Genomic DNA, 20854 nt, shown 5'->3' with positions numbered 1-20854 from the left:
AGGCGTACAGGCTGGGGATGCTCCATCTCCGTGGATGGGAGTAGAGGCTGCCGGAGATCGCAGCAGGAGGACGTCGCCGGGGGTGCTGAACTCCCGAGCCGACCCAGGCGACATCGTTGATGGCGTCGGCGAGAACTGGAGTCGCCTGGCGAATGACAGGCTTCCAGTGGCCACACGGCGAGGGGTGGAACTTGGCGGCGGGGAGATGCTGGAGCCCACGGCACACAGCAGCTGTGTAGGGCCCTGGATCGTGGGCCCATGGGGGCCAACGCAGACGATGGAGGCGAGTCTCCTGGGAACAGCGCGTCCGCGCGCACCGTCATCATATGATTCGCGGCTGGCACGGTTGGATGGAGGAGACGAGGCGCGGCCCCGGCGGCGTGAGCCCGAGGCAGGGATCACCGCCCCACATTTGAGGCGCTGGAACTTCTTGGGGTCGACGGAGCGGTGGTCAGGGATTGGCAGCTCAGCCCTGCGCCGGTCGCGACGATCTTCCCACCTGCGATCGCCACGGCCGTCGTGGCGCCCGTCCCGGCGTCCATCGCGATCGCCACCAGTCCGGCCCTCGCGGCCAGCAGCATCCGCACGAGAGCGGCTGCGGAAAAGGCGTCCAGCCCAAGACCGCCGGTCATCTGGCCGGCCGTGCCTGTCGTCGTCGTCGTCGCGGCGGTCGTGGTCGCGGCGCTGGTTGCCGTGGTCATCATGGGCCGGCATGGCAGGTTGAGGCCGCGGTGGCCGCTCGCCAGCCGCATAGCCCAGGCGCCATTCGTGGCGCTCACGCGAAGGATGGCGAGGAGGGCGTCCATCAGCATCTGGCGTCAGGTCTTCATGAAGATCAAGGTGGATGATCACCTTGCTAGTCAGGCCTTTCTTGCCTTGCAGCGAGTTGTCGGCGCGGACGTCGAAGACCGGAGAAGGTCCGTCGATGATGGTCAGCCAAACCACCTTGGGCAGGTCATTCGGGTGGGCACACCAAGCCCACAGGCTCATGGCCGTGGTGTCTTCCTTCTGAACGGTGGCGACGTCGAAGTAGTTGGTGATGCAGTTCTTGCCGATGACCTTTCCGACGACCTCGTCGCAAGCACCTTTAATGTTGAAGACGACCACCCTGATAGCTATGCAGGGTATGGCTATGAAGGGTATGGCATGGGGGGGGGGGGGGGTAGATCATCCTGCTTCTTTCCTCGTAGAGCCAAACATAGCGTCATTGGTCGCTAATCTTACCAATTTGAGAGAGCTCAATCTCGACTTCGCAAACTTGTCTGGGAGTGGTGTCGAGTGGTGCATTGCCTTTGCAATTCAACTACTCCTCAGCTGAAGGTTCTGAGCCTACGGTATTGCCAGCTTTATGGTCCAGTTTGTGGATCGCTTTCCAGTATGCCCTCACTCACTGTGATTGACCTACAGTATAATTTCTTATATGGCCCGATTCAAGTGTTCCTTGCTGATTTACCATCCTTGAGTGTTCTTCGACTTACCTACAATGATCTCGAAGGACAGTTCCCAGTGAGTATCTTTCATAAGAGAAACCTAACTGTCCTTGACATTAAGATACAATTTCGAAGTCTCTGGTTATTTGCCAGATTTCTCGTCAGATAGTAAATTGGTAGAATTGCTCGTTAGCAACACCAACTTCTCTGGTCCTATTCCGAGCTCCCTAGGAAATCTGAAATCCTTGAACATGTTGGGCGTTGCAGCATCTCATTCTACCCAAGAGCTTCCCTCTTCAATCGGTGAGCTCACGTCTTTAAATTGGTTAGAGGTAATCGGAGCTGGTATAATTGGACCTATACCATCGTGGGTCACAAGATTAACTTCAGTCCATCTCGAATTCTCCAGATGCGGTTTATCTGGACACATACCTTCTTCAATAGGTAATAACCTCAAGAACCTAACCTGGTTAGCCTTACTAGTCATCAACCCGTGCACACTGCACGGGCTAGACTACTTAAAATACAATTGTAATTAAATTACAGTTTTGTATACTATGTTGTTATAAGAAAACCATCTATAAAACGATCAAAGTAAAGCCTGCTCACGGTAATAAGCAATTTTCTTCTTTGTCTTGCAGAAAATAAGCAGTAGGAAATCCTCCGAACATCATAGGATGACCGTTTTTTTTTTCGATATGGGAGCATCGCTCCGGCCTCTGCATCAATAGATGCACACAGCCATGTCTTTTATTAAAAGAACGAAGTTCAATAGTGTACTTATTACAATCATATGGAAGCTAAGACTGTAACAATAAACAGCCACACAAAGATGAACAGTAAACAATATCTATCCATCTTCAATCTTGAATCCTTCTAGTGTGCCGCCATCCAGTAGCCTGGAAATAGCAATCCCGTGCGACCGTCAAGATTCGGTTGCATCCAATAGCCATAGTATCCCGTTGGTCCTCCGGAAGAAGATACGCCCAAAGTTGGATCCAATGCGCCGCACGAATAATAACCTACAAAAATTGGTTCCCTTTTGTTTATTAAACACAATATCATTTCTACTTGTCCATATAGACCAACAAATCGCTGAGATTCCAATACAAATATGTTCCTTATCATTCTTTTTCACTCCATTCAACCAATTACCAAACATATTCGTGATATTAGCAGGGGGAGGAATGTTATAAGCAAAATATACCATTCTCCAGATTAATTTTGCAAATGGACAAGATAGAAACAAGTGATCAATGGTCTCATTATTATCACAGAAACAACAATTTTGATTACCCGTCCACTTCCTCTTAATTAGATTATCCTTAGTCTGGCGATCTGTCTGGCGATCTGTCTGGCGATCTGCTTGAGGACTCCGAGTCTTCGCCGCCGGTGACACGCGCGGCGGGAGAGAGCGGGTCGCCTGACATCCCTCTGGGGGGGGCGGTTCTGGGTGCTACTGTCGTCCGACGACGAAGAAGATGAAGACGCGGGCGAGGAGTCGGTGGCTGGGGTTTTGGCATCCATGCGATATGGATGTCTTACTCCATCGCCGGCGAGGGGGAGAGACATCTCCGAGAGCTCAACGGAGTTGGCGCGGCGGGCGCAGAAAAGGGTAATGCGACAGCGAGCTCAGAGACTGGCGGCGAGGACGGCGATCGAATTTGATGAAGGTATGCGATCTCCTTTCTCTAGGCCACTGGGCAGATCTCCAAAAATCAAAGAAAGGCCAGTTCTTGAGCCTTCGGTGTTCCATGACGAAAGTATGCAAGGTTGGAAGGTTGTCCGTCGGCGACGTTGGTCGCCGGTGATACACAGGACAGCGCTTGATCCGAATTCTACGCAAATTTCAAATCCTGCCGCCAGTACGGGTATTGTGAAATCGTGGGCCGGTGGCAATGGATGTGTGGCTCGTTGGGGCCCAGATACTATTGCCCATCGCGTCCTTGAGGCCAAAAAGCTCACGAGACCTAAACAACATCGTTCGGTTCGAGTTGAGGTCGGAGGAGCCATCGCTGGACGTTCTTTTCGACATCTGTTAGGGTTTACGTGGGATCGTCTTCAGGCTGGGACGGCGACACAACATAGGCTGATTCGTCCCACGATGAACGGCGATGAAGGGCAAAATTTCAATCTGGGTCGTGGCGGCTTTAATCATGGGTGCGGCGGATTTCAGCAGCGCGGTGGTTATGGCGGCGCCGGGCGTGGTGCTTTTGCGGCGAGAGGCCGCCAAGGGCAGCGAGGCCGTGGAGGACAGGGCTCGGGTGTTGGCTAGGGCTTTGCTGGAGGTCGTGGCAATCACTCTGGTGGCATGAATTCCTTCGGGAGAAACTTTGTGCGAGGTGAATCGAGTGGTGCAGGAGGTATGAATGCTGGCCAAGGTTTCAACAACGAAAATTGGGGGGCAGGCCCTATGAACTATCAAAGAGGTCCCCGGTATGGATATGGATATGGAGCAAACCAGAGATGGAGCAATGGTAGCAATGGTGCCCGTGGTGGTTTCCAAAACCGTGGTGGTGCACAGGGAGGTGTGGCACGGGGCGGCATCGATGCTGATCTATTGCAGCAGACGGTGCAGGCCGTGGTGGCGGCGGTGACAGCGGTACAGAAGGCGCCAGATGCTACGGCTGTCTCACAGGTGCAAGCGGTTGCGCCAGTTGTGAACGAGGAGGCTAGATCGGAGACAGTGGTGCCGGTTGCGGCATCAATGGCGACACAACAGCAAGAGGAGGCTGCTAGGAAAGGGGTAACTGATCAACTGAACATATATGCAAAGGGGAAAGATGATGAAGAGCAAGCACCTTCAAAAAAGAAAAAGGAGGAAAAGGCTGGTTGTTTTAGGTGCAAGCAACCAGGTCATTACATTGACGACTGCCCTAAGCCCTTTTGCGATTTATGTGAGTTAGTTAATCATATCACCTCTGCTTGTCATCTCTTACATGCTCCTAAACCCACTGCGATTTTACATGGCTATGCGAATGAAGGGCTTATGTTTTTTGAGTTACCTTGTGGTGCTTTCAAAGCTAAGGTAGAGAATCCCAAATTAGCTAAAGTTACTGTTGATGGCAATGCTTTAACTATACCAGAGATTATTGATCAGTTGAAGAAAATTGTTCCACATGACAAATTTAATTGGGAGGTTTTCCATTTTAAGGACAACATTTTTAGGGTCAAGCTACCTAGTAAGCAAGAAGTTCAGAGGCTGAAGAACTTTGGTACCTACATATGCACAGATAGAGAATCTTGTCTCTCTTTTGATATTTGGTCATCTATGGAAGCTCCATTTTCTCTATTGCAAGAGGTTTGGGTCAGAGTTGCTGGTTTGCCCTCTGATATGAGAATAGACTATTTATCTCTATGGGGGGTAGGTACTTTGTTTGGGAAAACTATAGATGTTGATATGGCATTTACTCGCAAGAATAAGATGCTTCGAATCAAAATTGGATGTTTGGATAGTAGATTAATTCCTGCTGATAGTGATGTTTTCATTAGACGGGGTTTTTTCAAATTAAAATTTGAAGTGGAGAATAATCAAGAATCTCAAGAAGTTGACACGGTGGAAGGTAATAATGGAGATGATGGTAACAATGATGAAAAGGGTGGAGAAGAAAATAATGGTGGTTCTCATGCAATGGACACGGATCCTAAGAAGAAAGAGACAAAGGATGCATCTACTAATAATTTGAATGGTGGTTCTAATGGGAATAATGGAGGAGATGGGATGCAAGAGCTAATTGAGCGTTTGGATGCGCTTCAAATTGGATCTTTGAATCTCAAAATTACTCCTGCAGGTAGTCTTTCCATTGATCCAAATTTAAATTCATTTGATTCATCCCCTTTTTCTTTAGACAACGATCAAATTTTGCTGCATAATGACAAAAATAGCACTGATTTTCATACAGATTTGGATCAGGAGGGATCTGCTTGGGGATTATCGCCATGCAGGTTTCTAGATGGGGCAGTGCAGGCGCCTGCTGTGCGTGGCGGCAGTGCCCCTGCCGGTGCCTGCCAAGCTGGGGCGCAGCGGACAGAGAAGCGCCGCAGTGACCTATCAGTGCATGGCACGGTGGCGATGCATGCTGGTGGTGGCACTGGAAGCGAGGGACAGTGCATGCAGGCAAGCAGGAGCGAACCTGCATCTGACGCGTGGGCGAATCACAGGAGAGAGGGAGCCGCTAGTGGGTTGCCACTGCATGACTCTGCTGCTGCTGTCGGCCCGGTCATTCCAGTAGTGGGATTGTCTGCGGTCGCGGAGGAAGCCTCTCACGTCTCAAGCTCGTGTGGCGAGGTGCAGAAGATCCGGCAGTGCATGGCTGACGTACCAGAACACTGTGTGCCGACTGCTGTTCATCATGACGCTATGATTGGCAATGATTGGCAATCTGTGACTGCTCCTGAGGGATCTTCTGTGGCCGTATCTGATGCGTTATGTGGTTCAGGTTTGGTTTCAAATATTTTAGGTTCGGATGATGTTAATTTTGATGAGCATTATGCAGTACCTTATCTGTTTAATCAAGTATTAAATGATGAGAGTTTGTTTGCTTCAGGTAGTGCAAAGGGTAGTAAGGATGGCATAGTGGATGAGGTGCGGATGGTTGAAACAAATAAGCATGATGTTGGTGGTCGGGTTTCGATGGGGATTGCCTCATCTCCACGGACAGCTGGTAATGTTTTGCATACAAATTCAGTATCTACCAACAATTCAGCTTCGTTGTCTTTAATTGAAACTGATACTCCATCCCATTATCCTTCTTTAGAAGAGGTTATTGCGTTTGGGGGTATCCAGAAGCCCACTGCTGGGGTACGATCGAGTACCAGGTTGGGTAGCCAGCCTAATGCTGATATGCCTATAATGGAGAAAGCAATGAAGCAAGCGCGGATACAGGATGATGCACTCAATTCAGGTCAGTTTTCAATCCCAAATTATTCAATTATTAATATTTCGGATTCGGAGATTGCTAAAAGAGCCGATAGATTAGGGGTGTCTTTAGGAAAATCTCAGGTTGAGATAGGAAAGTCCATCCAGGGAATTAAAATGGTAGAAGAGGAGAGAATTTTAACCATCCTAAAGAAAAATGAATGTGATATAGATAATAGAGACGAAGGGCTGGAGACTCTTGTATTGTCAAAAGTATCCAACCTTAGTGAGGGCTTATGTGAGGATGAGGATATCCCTTTGGATTTTGATGACCACCTAGAGCATCTTAAACCAGTGGTCAAGGTAAAGAAAGCTAGACAGAGGAAAGTTTATGATACTAGTAATATTCGCAAAAGTACTAGAAAGAGAATTAAAAAGCAATATTAAGAATGCAGAATATAAAAGGAATAAACTGGAATCCTGGTGGTTTTGGTGATACTGCTAAGCATCTGTTTGTCAAAGAGGCAATTAGGGAACATAAATTAGATTTCATAGCCTTATTGGAGACTCGAAGATCTAATTTCTCTATTCCTTTTTTGAATCAATTAGCTGCGGGTTACAATTTCTCTTGGTTTTGCTTACCACCACATGGTCGTTCGGGGGGTATTCTAGTGGGAATAAATTCCGATACACTACAGGTGTTAAAGGTAAGCACAGGAGATTTTTGCGTTAGGCTGCATATTAAGTGTAAGCGTGATGGTTTTGAATGGATTCTCGTGCCAGTCTATGGGGCTGCCCAAGACGCGCACATAGCAGAATTTTTGGTAGAATTAGTGCGAACTTGTGAATCTGAACCATTGCCTATGTTGGTAGGTGGTGATTTCAATATTATTCGCAAGAGAGAGGAAAAAAATAATGATAATTTCAAAGCGCGTTGGCCCTTTGTTTTTAATGCTATAATTGAGCACTTAAATCTGAGGGAAATTGCTCTAACTGGAAGACAATACACATGGGCAATTAGGAGAGCAGAACCAACTTATGAAAAGCTAGATAGAGTTCTAGCTTCAATTTCTTGGGAACAAAAGTTTCCCTTAGTGACGGTAAGAGCGTTAACCAGAGCGTATTCTGATCATACTCCAATACTTATTGATTCAGGAGTGAAAGCACACCTGGGTAACCAAGCGAAATTCTCTTTTGAGCTACACTGGTTGCGTCAAGAAGGTTTTTTCGACATGGTAGTAAAGGAGTGGAAATCAGTGGTACGTGGTGCTAACCCAATGGAGGTGTGGTTGAATAAGTTAAGGCATATTCGACGCTTTCTTAAGGGGTGGGCAAAAATTCAAAGTGCTAAGTACAAAAAAGAGAAAGAGCGATTGATTTCGATTGTTGAGAGACTTGACTTGAAAGCAGAAACGGTTAGTCTGAATACTCTTGAACGGGAGGAGTTAAATAGGGCGAATGATAATTTGAACAAATTAAGAAGAGAAGAAGAATCTAAATGGGCTCAAAGAGCGAAAGTTAAACATATTCAAGAAGGGGGGAATAATACGAGGTATTTTCACCTTATAGCAAATGGTAAACATAGAAAAAAGAAAATATTTCAGTTAGAGCAAGAAGAAGGGACTATTATTGGGGAAGATAATTTAAAAGTCTATATTACTGAATTCTATAAAAAATTGTTTGGAGCACCGGTGCCAAACAATATTTCTCTTGTTGAAGAGGAATTTCAGGATATCACTCAGATTTCCCCAATGGAGAATGAGATCTTGTCGGCTCCTTTTACTGAAAAGGAGGTGTTCGAGGCCATTTCTCAAATGGAGTTGAATAAAGCTCCTGGGTCAGATGGTTTTCCAGCTGAGTTTTATCAAACATTTTGGGAAGTTTTAAAGGATGATTTGATGGCATTGTTTTCCCAGTTTAGTGATGGGGACATGCCCCTTTATAAACTTAATTTTGAGGTTATCACTTTGTTACCCAAGAAGGAAAATACGACTCAGATCCAACAATATAGACCTACTTGTTTGCTGAATGTTTGCTTTAAGATTTTCACTAAAGTCGGGACTAATCGTATCTCGGGGATTGCCCCAAGAGTGATTAAACCAACTCAATCAGCTTTTATGCCAGGAAGGAATATTTTGGAAGGGGTAGTTATACTTCATGAAACAATCCATGAACTACATACTAAGAAAATGGATGGGGTATTATTTAAAATTGATTTTGAAAAGGCATATGATAAGGTGAAATGACCTTTTTTACAACCAACTTTGAGAATGAAAGGTTTTTCTCCGGAATGGGGTAGAATTGTACAACAGTTTGTTCAAGGAGGTAGTGTTGGTGTCAAGGTAAATGATGATATTGGTCATTATTTTCAGACAAGGAAAGGTTTAAGGCAAGGGGACCCTTTATCTCCAATGCTATTCAATATTGTAGTGGATATGCTTGCTATCTTAATTGAACGTGCAAAAGAAGATGGTCAAGTAGGAGGGTTAATTCTCATTTAGTTGATGGAGGACTCTCTATATTACAGTATGCTGATGATACAATCCTATTCTTGGAACATGACCTTAGTAAAGCCGTTAATATGAAATTAATCTTATGTCTCTTTGAAGAGTTGTCGGGTCTTAAGATTAATTTCCACAAAAGTGAGATTTTTTGTTTTGGAAAGGCAAAGGAGGAGGAGCTCCAATATAAACAGATCTTTGGATGTGATATTGGACAACTCCCCTTTAGATACTTGGGTATTCCAATCCATTACAAAAAAACTAAGGAATTCAGATTGGTATCCGGTGGAGACCCGTTTTGAAGGTAAATTAGGATGCTGGAAAGGGAAGTTATTATCCTATGGTGATAGGTTAGTTCTTATTAATTCAGTGTTGACTAGTCTACCAATGTTTATGTTGTCTTTCCTACAAATACCTGTTGGGGTAAGGAAACATTTAGACTTCTATAGATCTCGATTCTTTTGGTAGTCTGACGAAAACAAAAAGAAATACCGGCTTACAAAATGGAATATTGTATGTAGACCCAAAGATCAAGGAGGGTTAGGTATTGAGGTACTCGAAATCAAGAATAAATGTTTATTGAGTAAATGGCTTTTCAAACTTTTAAATGAGGACGGGGTGTGGCAAGAGTTGCTACATAACAAATATCTAACACATAAGACGTTATCAGAGGTAGAGGCTAAGCCTACTGATTCCCCCTTTTGGAAAGGACTGATGGTGGTCAAACAGGAGTTTTTTTCTAGGGGCTCTTTCAAAGTTGGGAATGGTAGGTCCATCCGCTTTTGGGAAGATACCTGGTTAGGAAATACCTCTTTGGCCCAGCAATACCCGTCCTTGTATAATATTGTACATCATAAGAATGTTACTGTTGCACATGTGCTTGCCCAATCACCTTTGCATATTACTTTTCGGTGGTTACTAAATGATAATAAGTGGACCTCGTGGGTACAATTATGTAGAAGATTAATGATGGTTAATTTGAACGATGAGGATGATCGTTTTGTTTGGAAGTTGACAGCTAATGGGCTGTTTTCTGTCAAGTCGATGTATGAAGATATTATGTGTGATCATACTCCTTACTCGAGAAAGTATTTGTGGAAGGTGAAAATACCGCTAAAGATTAAGATTTTTATGTGGTTCATGAGTAATAAAGTGTTATTAACTAAGGATAATTTAGTGAAACGTCATTGGAATGGATGTACAAAATGTGTCTTCTGTGGGGAGCAGGAGACTATTCAACATCTGTTTATTGAATGTCCGTTAGCTAAACTCGTATGGCGTACGGTTACTTTCACTTATGATCTTCCACCTCCAACCAATATTACTAATATGTTTGGTAATTGGTTAAATGGAGTAGATAGACAATCTAAGGCTTTTATCCGGATTGGGGTGGCTGCTTTATGTTGGTCTATTTGGAGGATTAGAAATGATATAATCTTTAATAAAAAATCCTCTTTTAACTTTTTGCAGGTTATTCATATGGTCTCCCATTGGGTCCAACTCTGGGCTCTACTTTCCCCGGAGGGGCAGCGGGATGCCATGGCTTCTGGCTGCATACGGCTCCTGATGGTTGCTCAGGATATCTTGTGTCAGGCTGGTTGGCGTCATACTAGGAGGCTATGTTGATTTATAGTCTTAGTATGCTGGTTTATTTATACGTCTCAAACGTATCCATAATTTCTTATGTTCCATGCTACTTTTATGATGATACTCACATGTTTTATACACATTATATGTCATTATTATGCATTTTCCGGCACTAACCTATTAACGAGATGCCGAAGAGCCAGTTGCTGTTTTCTGCTGTTTTTGGTTTCAGGAATCCTAGTAAGGAAATATTCTCAGAATTGGACGAAATCAACGCTCAGGGGCCTATTTTCACACGAAGCTTCCAGAAGACCGAGGGGGAAAGGAAGTGGGGCCACGAGGCGCCGACACAACAGGGCGGCGCGGCCTGGCCCTTGGCCGCGCCGGCCTGGCGTGTGGGGCCCTGATACGTCTCCGACGTATCGATAATTTCTTATGTTCCATGCCACCTTATTGATGATATCTACATGTTTTATGCACACTTTATGTCACATTCGTGCATTTTACGGAACTAACCTATTAACAAGATGCCGAAGTGCCGATTCGTTGTTTCTAGCTGTTTTTGGTTTCAGAAATCCTAGTAAAGAAATATTCTCGGAATTGGACGAAATCAACGCCCGGGTTCCTATTTTGCCCGGAAGCATCCGGAACACACGAGAACCACCGAGAGGGGGCACAGGCCCACCAAACCCTAGGCCGGCGCGGCCAGGGGGGCCCGCACCCCCTATGGTGTCGTCGCCTCGTTGACCTTCTGACGCCGCCTCTTCGCCTATATAAAGCCCCTGGACCTAAAACCTCGAGACGGAAAAGCCACGGTACGAAAAACCTTCCAGAGCCGCCGCCATCGCGAAGCCAAGATCTGGGGGACAGGAGTCTCTGTTCTGGCACGCCGCCGGGACGGGGAAGTGCCCCCGGAAGGCTCCTCCATCGACACCACCGCCATCTCCATCAACGCTGCTGTCTCCCATGAGGAGGGAGTAGTTCTCCATCGAGGCTCGGGGCTGTACCGGTAGCTATGTGGTTCATCTCTCTCCTATGTACTTCAATACAATAATCTCATGAGCTGCCTTACATGATTGAGATTCATATGATGATGCTTGTAATCTAGATGTCGTTATGCTAGTCAAGTGAATTTTACTCATGTGATCTCCGGAGACTCCTTGTCCCACGTGTGTAAAGGTGACAGTGTGTGTGCACCGTGTGGGTCTCTTAGGCTATATTTCACAGAATACTTATTCACTGTTATGAATGGCATAGTGAAGTGCTTATTTATACCTCTTTATGATTGCAATGTGTTTTGTATCATAATTTATCTATGTGCTACTCTAGTGATGTTATTAAAGTAGTTTTATTCCTCCTACACGGTGTAATGGTGACGAGTGTGTGCATCCGTGTTAGTACTTGGTTTATGCTATGATTGTGATCTCCTGTAGATTACAAAGTTAACTATTGCTATGATAGTATTGATGTGATCTATTCCTCCTACATAGCGTGAAGGTTACGGTGTGCATGCTATGTTAGTACTTGGTTTAGTCGTATTGATCTTTCATGCACTCTAAGGTTATTTAAATATGAACATTGAATTGTGGAGCTTGTTAACTCCGGCATTGAGGGTTCGTGTAATCCTACGCAATGGTGTTCATCATCCAACAAGAGTGTAGAGTATGCATTTATCTATTCTGTTATGTGATCAATGTTGAGAGTGTCCACTAGTGAAAGTATAATCCCTAGGCCTTGTTCCTAAATACTGCTATCGCTGCTTGTTTACTGTTTTGCTGCGTTACTACTGCTTGTTTACTGTCCTGGGCAAAGCACTTTTCTGGTGCCGTTGCTACTGCTTATTCATACCACCTGTATTTCACTATCTCTTCGCCGAACTAGTGCACCTATTAGGTGTGTTGGGGACACAAGAGACTTCTTGCTTTGTGGTTGCGGGGTTGCATGAGAGGGATATCTTTGACCTCTTCCTCCCTGAGTTCGATAAACCTTGGGTGATCCACTTAAGGGAAAACTTGCTGCTGTTCTACAAACCTCTGCTCTTGGAGGCCCAACACTGTCTACAGGAAAAGGAGGGGCGTAGACATCAAGCTATTTTCTGGCGCCGTTGCCGGGGAGGAAAGGTAAAAGGCACTCATACTCCAGTTCCAGGTTAAGTACTTTTCTGGCGCCATTGTGTTTGTGCTCGAAGCTATTTCCTTTAGATCCTGCAATTGCAACTTTTTGTTTCTTGTTTACACTAGTTTGGCATAATGGAAAACAACAAAAATATGAGAGATCTTTATGAACTTTATCTTGAACTAGGACATGATGTGTTTGAAGAGAGAATTAAAAAACCCATGGAACTTTATATGCATGCTAATGGGAATGTTATTAATATGAATGCTTTGAACACTATTGTTGCTAATGCTATGGAAAATTCTAAGCTTGGGGAAGCTGGTTTTGATGAGCATGATCTTTTTAGTCCCCCAAGAATTGAGGAGAAAATTTTATTTGATGATACTTTGCCTCCTATTTATGATGATTATAATGATAGTAGCCTTTTGGTGCCACCTGTTATGGAGGATAAATTTGACTATGATTACAATATGCCTCCTATATTTGATGATGAGAATAATAATGATAGCTACTTCGTTGAATTTGCTCCCACTACAACTAATAAAATTGATTATGCTTATGTGGAGAGTAATAATTTTATGCATGAGACTCATGATAAGAATGCTTTATGTGATGGTTATATTGTTGAGTTTTCTCATGACACTACTGAAAGTTATTATGAGAGAGGAAAATATGGTTGTAGAAATTTTCATGTTACTAAAACACCTCTCTATGTGCTGAAATTTTTGAAGCTACACTTGTTTTATCTTCCTATGCTTGTTACTTTGCTCTTCATGAACTTGTTTATTTACAAGATTCCTATGCATAGGAAGCATGTTAGACTTAAATGTGTTTTTAATTTGCCTCTTGATGCTCTCTTTTGCTTCAAATATTATTTCTTGCGAGTGCATCATTAAAACTGCTGAGCCCATCTTAATGGCTATAAAGAAAGAACTTCTTGGGAGATAACCCATGTGTTATTTTGCTACAGTACTTTGTTTTATATTTGTGTCTTGGAAGTTGTTTACTACTGTAGCAACCTCTCCTTATCTTAGTTTAGTGTTTTGTTGTGCCAAGTAAAGTCGTTGATAGTAAGGTTCATACTAGATTTGGATTACTGCGCAGAAACAGATTTCTTTGCTGTCACGAATCTGGGCAAAATTCTCTGTAGGTAACTCAGAAAATTATGCCAGTTTATGTGAGTGATCCTCAGATATGTACGCAACTTTCATTCAATTTGAGCATTTTCATTTGAGCAAGTCTGGTGCCCTTTTAAAATTCGTCTTTACGGACTGTTCTGTTTTGATAGATTCTGCCTTTTATTTCGCATTGCCTCTTTTGCTATGTGGGATGGATTTCTTTGTTCCATTAACTTACAGTAGCTTTGGGCAATGTCCAGAAGTGTTAAGAATGATTGTGTCACCTCTGAACATGTGAGTTTTTTATTATGCACTAACCCTCTAATGAGTTTGTTTCGAGTTTGGTGTGGAGGATGTTTTCAAGGGTCAAGAGAGGAGGATGATATACTATGATCAAGAAGAGTGAAAAGTCTAAGCTTGGGGATGCCCCGGTGGTTCACCCCTGCATATATCAAGAAGACTCAAGCGTCTAACCTTGGGGATGCCCAAGGCATCCCCTTCTTCATCGACAACATTATCAGGTTCCTCCCCTGAAACTATATTTTTATTCGGTCACATCTTATGTACTTTACTTGGAGCGTCGGTTTGTTTTTGTTTTTGTTTTGTTTGAATAAATGCTTGTGTGGGAGAGAGACAGGCTCCGCTATTGCATATGGACAAGTATGTCCTTAGTTTCTACTCATAGTATTCATGGCGAAGTTTCTTCTTCGTTAAATTGTTATATGGTTGGAATTGGAAAATGATACATGTAGTAATTGCTATAAATGTCTTGGGTAATGTGATACTTGGCAATTGTTGTGCTCATGTTTAAGCTCTTGCATCATATACTTTGCACCCATTAATGAAGAAATACATAGAGTTTGCTAAAATTTGGTTTGCATATTTGGTTTCTCTAAAGTCTAGATAATTTCTAGTATTGAGTTTGAACAACAAGGAAGATGGTGTAGAGTCTTATAATGTTTTCAATATGTCTTTTATGTGAGTTTTGCTGCACCGCTTCATCCTTGTGTTTGTTTCAAATAGCCTTGCTAGCCTAAACCTTGTATCGAGAGGGAATACTTCTAATGCATCCAAATACTTGAGCCAACCACTATGCCATTTGTGTCCACCATACCTACCTACTACATGGTATTTCTCCGTCATTCCAAAGTAAATTGCTTGAGTGCTACCTTTAAATTTCCATCATTCGCCTTTGCAATATATAGCTCATGGGACAAAATAGCCTTAAAAACTATTGTGGTATTGAATATGTACTTATGCACTTTATCTCTTATTAAGTTGCTTGTTGTGCGATAACCATGTTCCTGGGGACGCCATCAACTTTTTACCTTTGTTGAATATCATGTGAGTTGCTATGCATGTTCGTCTTGTCTGAAGTAAGGGCGGTTTTCACAATCAAATGGTTTGAGTATGTATACTGTTAGAGAAGAACATTGGGCCGCTAACTAAAGCCATGAATCATGGTGGAAGTTTTAGTTTGGACATAAAACCTCAATCTCTTATGAGAATATTATCTGTTGTTGAATGCTTAAGCATTAAAAGAGGAGTCCATTATCTGTTGTCTATGTTGTCCCGGTATGGGTGTCTAAGTTGAAGAATGATCAAAAGCGAGAAATCCAAATGTGAACTTTATCCTTAGACCCTTGTACAGGCGGCATAGAGGTACCCCTTTGTGACACTTGGTTGAAACATATGTTATGCAATGATAATCCGTGTTAATCCAAGCTAATTAGGACAAGGTGCGGGCACTACTAGTATACTATGCATGAGGCTTGCAACTTGTAAGATATAATTTACATGATACATATGCTTTATTACTACCGTTGACAAAATTGTTCCATGTTTTCAAAATAAAAGCTCTAGCACAAATATAGCAATCGATGCTTTCCTCTTTGAAGGACCTTTCTTTTACTTTTATGTTGAGTCAGTTCACCTATTTCTCTCCATCTCAAGAAGCAAACACTTGTGTGAACTGTGCATTGATTCCTACATACTTGCATATTGCATTCGTTATATTACTCTATGTTGACAACTATCCATGAGATATACTTGTTACAAGTTGAAAGCAACCGCTGAAACTTAATCTTCCATTGTGTTGCTTCAATGCTTTTACTTTGAATTATTGCTTTATGAGTTAACTCTTATGCAAGACTCATTGATGCTTGTCTTGAAGTACTATTCATGAAAAGTCTTTGCTATATGATTCATTTGTTTACTCATGTCATTTACATTGTTTTGATAGCTGCATTCATTACATATGCTTACAATAGTATGATCAAGGTTATGATGGCATGTCACTCCAGAAATTATCTTTGTTTATCGTTTACCTGCTCGGGACGAGCAGAAACTAAGCTTGGGGATGCTGATACGTCTCCGACGTATCGATAATTTCTTATGTTCCATGCCACCTTATTGATGATATCTACATGTTTTATGCACACTTTATGTCATATTCGTGCATTTTCTGGAACTAACCTATTAACAAGATGCCGAAGTGCCGATTCTTTGTTCTACGCTGTTTTTGGTTTAGAAATCCTAGTAAAGAAATATTCTCGGAATTGGACGAAATCAACGCCCAGGTTCCTATTTTGCCCGGAAGCATCCAGAACACATGAGAACCGCCAGAGAGGGGGCACAGGCCCACCAAACCCTAGGCCGGCGCGGCCAAGGGGGGGCCCGCGCTCCCCTATAGTGTCGTCGCCCCGTTGACCTTCTGACGCCGCCTCTTCGCCTATATAAAGCCCCTGGACCTAAAACCTCGAGACGGAAAAGCCACGGTACGAAAAACCTTCCAGAGCCGCCGCCATCGCGAAGCCAAGATCTGGGGGACAGGAGTCTCTGTTCCGGCACGCCGCCGGACGGGGAAGTGCCCCGGAAGGCTCCTCCATCGACACCACCGCCATCTCCATCAACTCTGTTGTCTCCCATGAGGAGGGAGTAGTTCTCCATCGAGGCTCGGGGCTGTACCGGTAGCTATGTGGTTCATCTCTCTCCTATGTACTTCAATACAATAATCTCATGAGCTGCCTTACATGATTGAGATTCATATGATGATGCTTGTAATCTAGATGTCGTTATGCTAGTCAAGTGAATTTTACTCATGTGATCTCCGGAGACTCCTTGTCCCACGTGTGTAAAGGTGACGAGTGTGTGCACCGTGTGGGTCTCTTAGGCTATATTTCACGAGAATACTTATTCACTGTTATGAATGGCATAGTGAAGTGCTTATTTATATCTCTTTATGATTGCAATGTGTTTTGTATCACAATTTATCTATGTGCTACTCTAGTGATGTTATTAAAGTAGTTTTATTCCTCCTACACGGTGTAATGGTGACAGTGTGTGCATCCGTGTTAGTACTTGGTTTATGCTATGATTGTGATCTCCTGTAGATTACAAAGTTAACTATTGCTATGATAGTATTGATGTGATCTATTCCTCCTACATAGCGTGAAGGTGACAGTGTGCATGCTATGTTAGTACTTGGTTTAGTCGTATTGATCTTTCATGCACTCTAAGGTTATTTAAATATGAACATTGAATTGTGGAGCTTGTTAACTCCGGCATTGAGGGTTCGTGTAATCCTACGCAATGGTGTTCATCATCCAACAAGAGTGTAGAGTATGCATTTATCTATTCTGTTATGTGATCAATGTTGAGAGTGTCCACTAGTGAAAGTATGATCCCTAGGCCTTGTTCCTAAATATCTGCTATCGCTGCTTGTTTCCATGTTTCTTTGCGTTACTACTTGCTTGTTTACTTGTCCTGGGCAAAGCACTTTTACGGTGCCGTTGCTCTACCGCTTATTCATACCACCTGTATTTCACTATCTCTTCGCCGAACTAGTGCACCTATTAGGTGTGTTGGGGACACAAGAGACTTCTTGCTTTGTGGTTGCAGGGTTGCATGAGAGGGATATCTTTGACCTCTTCCTCCCTGAGTTCGATAAACCTTGGGTGATCCACTTAAGGGAAAACTTGCTGCTGTTCTACAAACCTCTGCTCTTGGAGGCCCAACACTGTCTACAGGAAAAGGAGAGGGTGTAGACATCAGGCCCTCGTGTGGCCCCCCGCGTTGCCCTTCCGCCTACTTAAAGCCTTCGTCGCGAAACCCCCAGTACCGAGAGCCACGATACGGAAAACCTTCCAGAGACGCCGCCACCGCCAATCACTGTCGTTGCCTAATCGACGGTACCCCGGAGGAGGGATCCTCACGAGGGGGAGAAGAAGTAGGGGCCATAGGGGCGGAGTGCACACGGGACGGTGGTACGCGAGTTACCCGGCTTCGGAACACTGCACGATGACGGGGCCTACTGCTGCTTATGCGGAATTATCCGGGCGCTTTCGCGTTGTTACAATGAGTTGTGGTTGTGCCTCTAGGGCTCCCGGGATCCGGCTTATAAAGGCGCACGGATCTAGGGTTTACATGGAGAGTCCTAGCCGGATTACAGATAGCCTAGCTACGGTACAATATCTTGCCGTGCACGTCACGGATCCGCCTTCCATACACGTCGTACTGGATCCGGGTTCCTTATGGGCCTCCATGGATCCGGGTTACTCCTATGTCGGTACGGATCCGGCTTACTGATCCTGGGCCGGACTTCTTCCTTCATGATCAACAGCAACTGGGCCGCCCGATGGGCCACATGCCTCATCATCGTCTGTGGGCCACCCGGGCTTGCCGGATCTAGGCACTGTCGATGGTACACCCATGAAGTATACCCACAACAGTAGCCCCCAGAGTTCTCCGAGTTTCGCCTACAGTTTCCGCCTTGCTGGTCCATCATGATCTCCGGCAAACGTTGGTAACGCGGAGAAACTTGAAGAGCTCCAACTTTGCATTTTCTTCTTTTTCCAACTTATAGCCGGAAAATGCTCCCATCCCGCGGGACTTCATCCATCGACGTTCCAAAGAACATTTCCGGGTTACTCCCTGCTTGAACGAGAGACAACTTATCCTTACGGAATTACCCGGAATCTTAAAAGACCCAAACGGTTCCGGAAATCCTTCGTCTTCAGATCATACTTAACAACGGAAGTTCCACATTTCCCGCGCACAACTTCCTCATTTCCCGCGCTAAATTTTCGCAGATGCAAATCTTCAGCCGGAATTTTAGGGAGTGCATGGTTAAGTTACCTCCACGTCGTTTTACCGCAATTGACCTAAACACGCGTCATCCATCCAACGGCGTGACCGTTCAGTTTCCACCGTTGGATCCGGATCCCGAATCTCCGAGCGCGGCCTATAAATACCCCGCGGCCCGGTAAAAATCCATTCTTTTCACCCCTTCGTACCACATCGTCTTCCTCCTCGCGCCGCGCCGCCCGCCAGATCTCGATTCCAGCGAGCTTCGCCACGGTGAGCTTCGCGCGCCGCCCAACCAAGGCTCCCCTCGCACCAAGATTCTCACGTTTGAACGAGAAATTCACTCTGCCGCCGATTCGTGGTCACGCGGGTCGATTTCCTTCAAGTTCGGCGACCTTATCTTCGCCGGAACTCCGTCGAGCCACCGCGTCATTAGCGGTAAGTACGCCGGCCTTGTAGAAGACAACCTAGTGTAGAAGATAGACTTAGTGATCCGGGTACTCAAACACTTTGTATGGGTGCAGCCGGAAGCATGCCACTCGAATCGTCACTTTGTACTGGTAGTTCTTCGAGTAGCCCGGATCCCAATCAAATAGAACCCATATGCCCGGATCCCATATCATTCACGCCACCGTATGTTTCCGACATCAGACTAGCTCAACCTTTTTCCGCATCTTCCAGCACTGCTCCAGGCCGGATCCCTACCCTCCAAGAGCTCCAAGAAGAACTCGAGGGACAAACTCGGATGGCAGCAAAGGTGCAGGAAGCGGAAAACAAGAAGGCGTCCAAGGCCCGGATCCGCGAAGGAGAACGGGGTCAATGGTGGCCTTGCGCAACTACCGACGTGGAGCTTAGAGAGCTCTAGAACGAGGGCATGATCTCCACACATTGGAGTTTCACTCGTGACTCCGACGTCCCCAAGCCAGAAGCCGGAGAAATTGTCATGACCATGGCTTGGGTGGGACGCGGGCTGTCACTTCCCTGTTCGGAATTTTTTCTCTCCATCCTCAACACCTACGGGCTCCAGCCCCACAACATCTGCCCAAATTCATACCTTCTCTTGTCCAACTTCGTGACTCTCTGCGAAGGACATCTTGGGATCCGGCCAGATGTCAAGTTGTGGCAATTCTTTTTCCGAGTGAAGAAAGAAACCAAGGACAAAGCAATGGTGAACTGCGGAAGCATGACGTTTATGCTCCGCCCTAACCGTATGTATCCTCCCCACGATTCACACGAATCCGTCCGGTACTGGAATGCCGGATGGTTCTATGAGAAGAATGTTTCTGTTCCGGATGTCCACGAAGGCCTGCCCCAGTTCGTCAACGAACCTCCGGAAGAACTTGCAAGCTGGAGCTTCGTCCCTCCACTCGCCACGACCCCAACCTTGGAGAAGGCTGCGCGGAGAATCTCCGGCTAGTCCACGACGGACTGACCGGAGCCCAGCTCACACTTAGCTGGTTCTCCCGGAGAATCCAGCCTCTACGCTACAACGCGCGCCTGATGTGCGCTTATACCGGGGCGGACGATCTTCTCCGGGTTACCCGCCACGATCTTCCGGCCGATTCTCTGAAGAGAAGGATCAAGACGCTGGTGAAGATTCCGAGGGGCCAACAGGTCCCGGAACTGTTCAAGGACATTTACACGAACGACCAGTGTCCTCCGGTAAGCTTTGTTCTTTTCGTTGTTTCAAACTTCACAAGTTTTTTGATGTTTAACTCTAACTCTTGTTCATTTTCCTTCCAGCTCAACACTTTGGCGGAGGAAAACTTCCGCACCATCATTCGCGTCCCCATCACCGGCGACACGGCGGAGGAGGCTCCGGAAGACGACGAGGAGGAAGAGGACCAGGCACCCCGCAAGGCAGCCCCTCGACCTACAAAGCGTCCCCGCGCCAAAGCTTCCGGCTCTGAAGCCGGAGCTAGCGGCGAGGCCTCCGCCAAGAAGCCGAAGACGACAAAACCACCTCCGCTGGATTCAAGGAAAGCGGAGCGTGCGCGTCTAAGAATGCTCTCGACAGCTGGCCAGGGCACACGCCCCATCATCCCCGGCGCCCCGTAAGTTTCCGAACATGATGCAATTTTAACTTAGCGAAATTATCTCCTGTCTAAACCCTTTCACTTGTTTGCAGGAATCCGAAAACCGCTGCCACGCGGACCACGC

This window comes from Lolium rigidum, chromosome 6, assembly GCF_022539505.1.
Source record: "Lolium rigidum isolate FL_2022 chromosome 6, APGP_CSIRO_Lrig_0.1, whole genome shotgun sequence".
In the NCBI taxonomy this organism is placed as follows: Eukaryota; Viridiplantae; Streptophyta; class Magnoliopsida; order Poales; family Poaceae; genus Lolium; species Lolium rigidum.
This window is presented reverse-complemented; position numbering follows the sequence as displayed.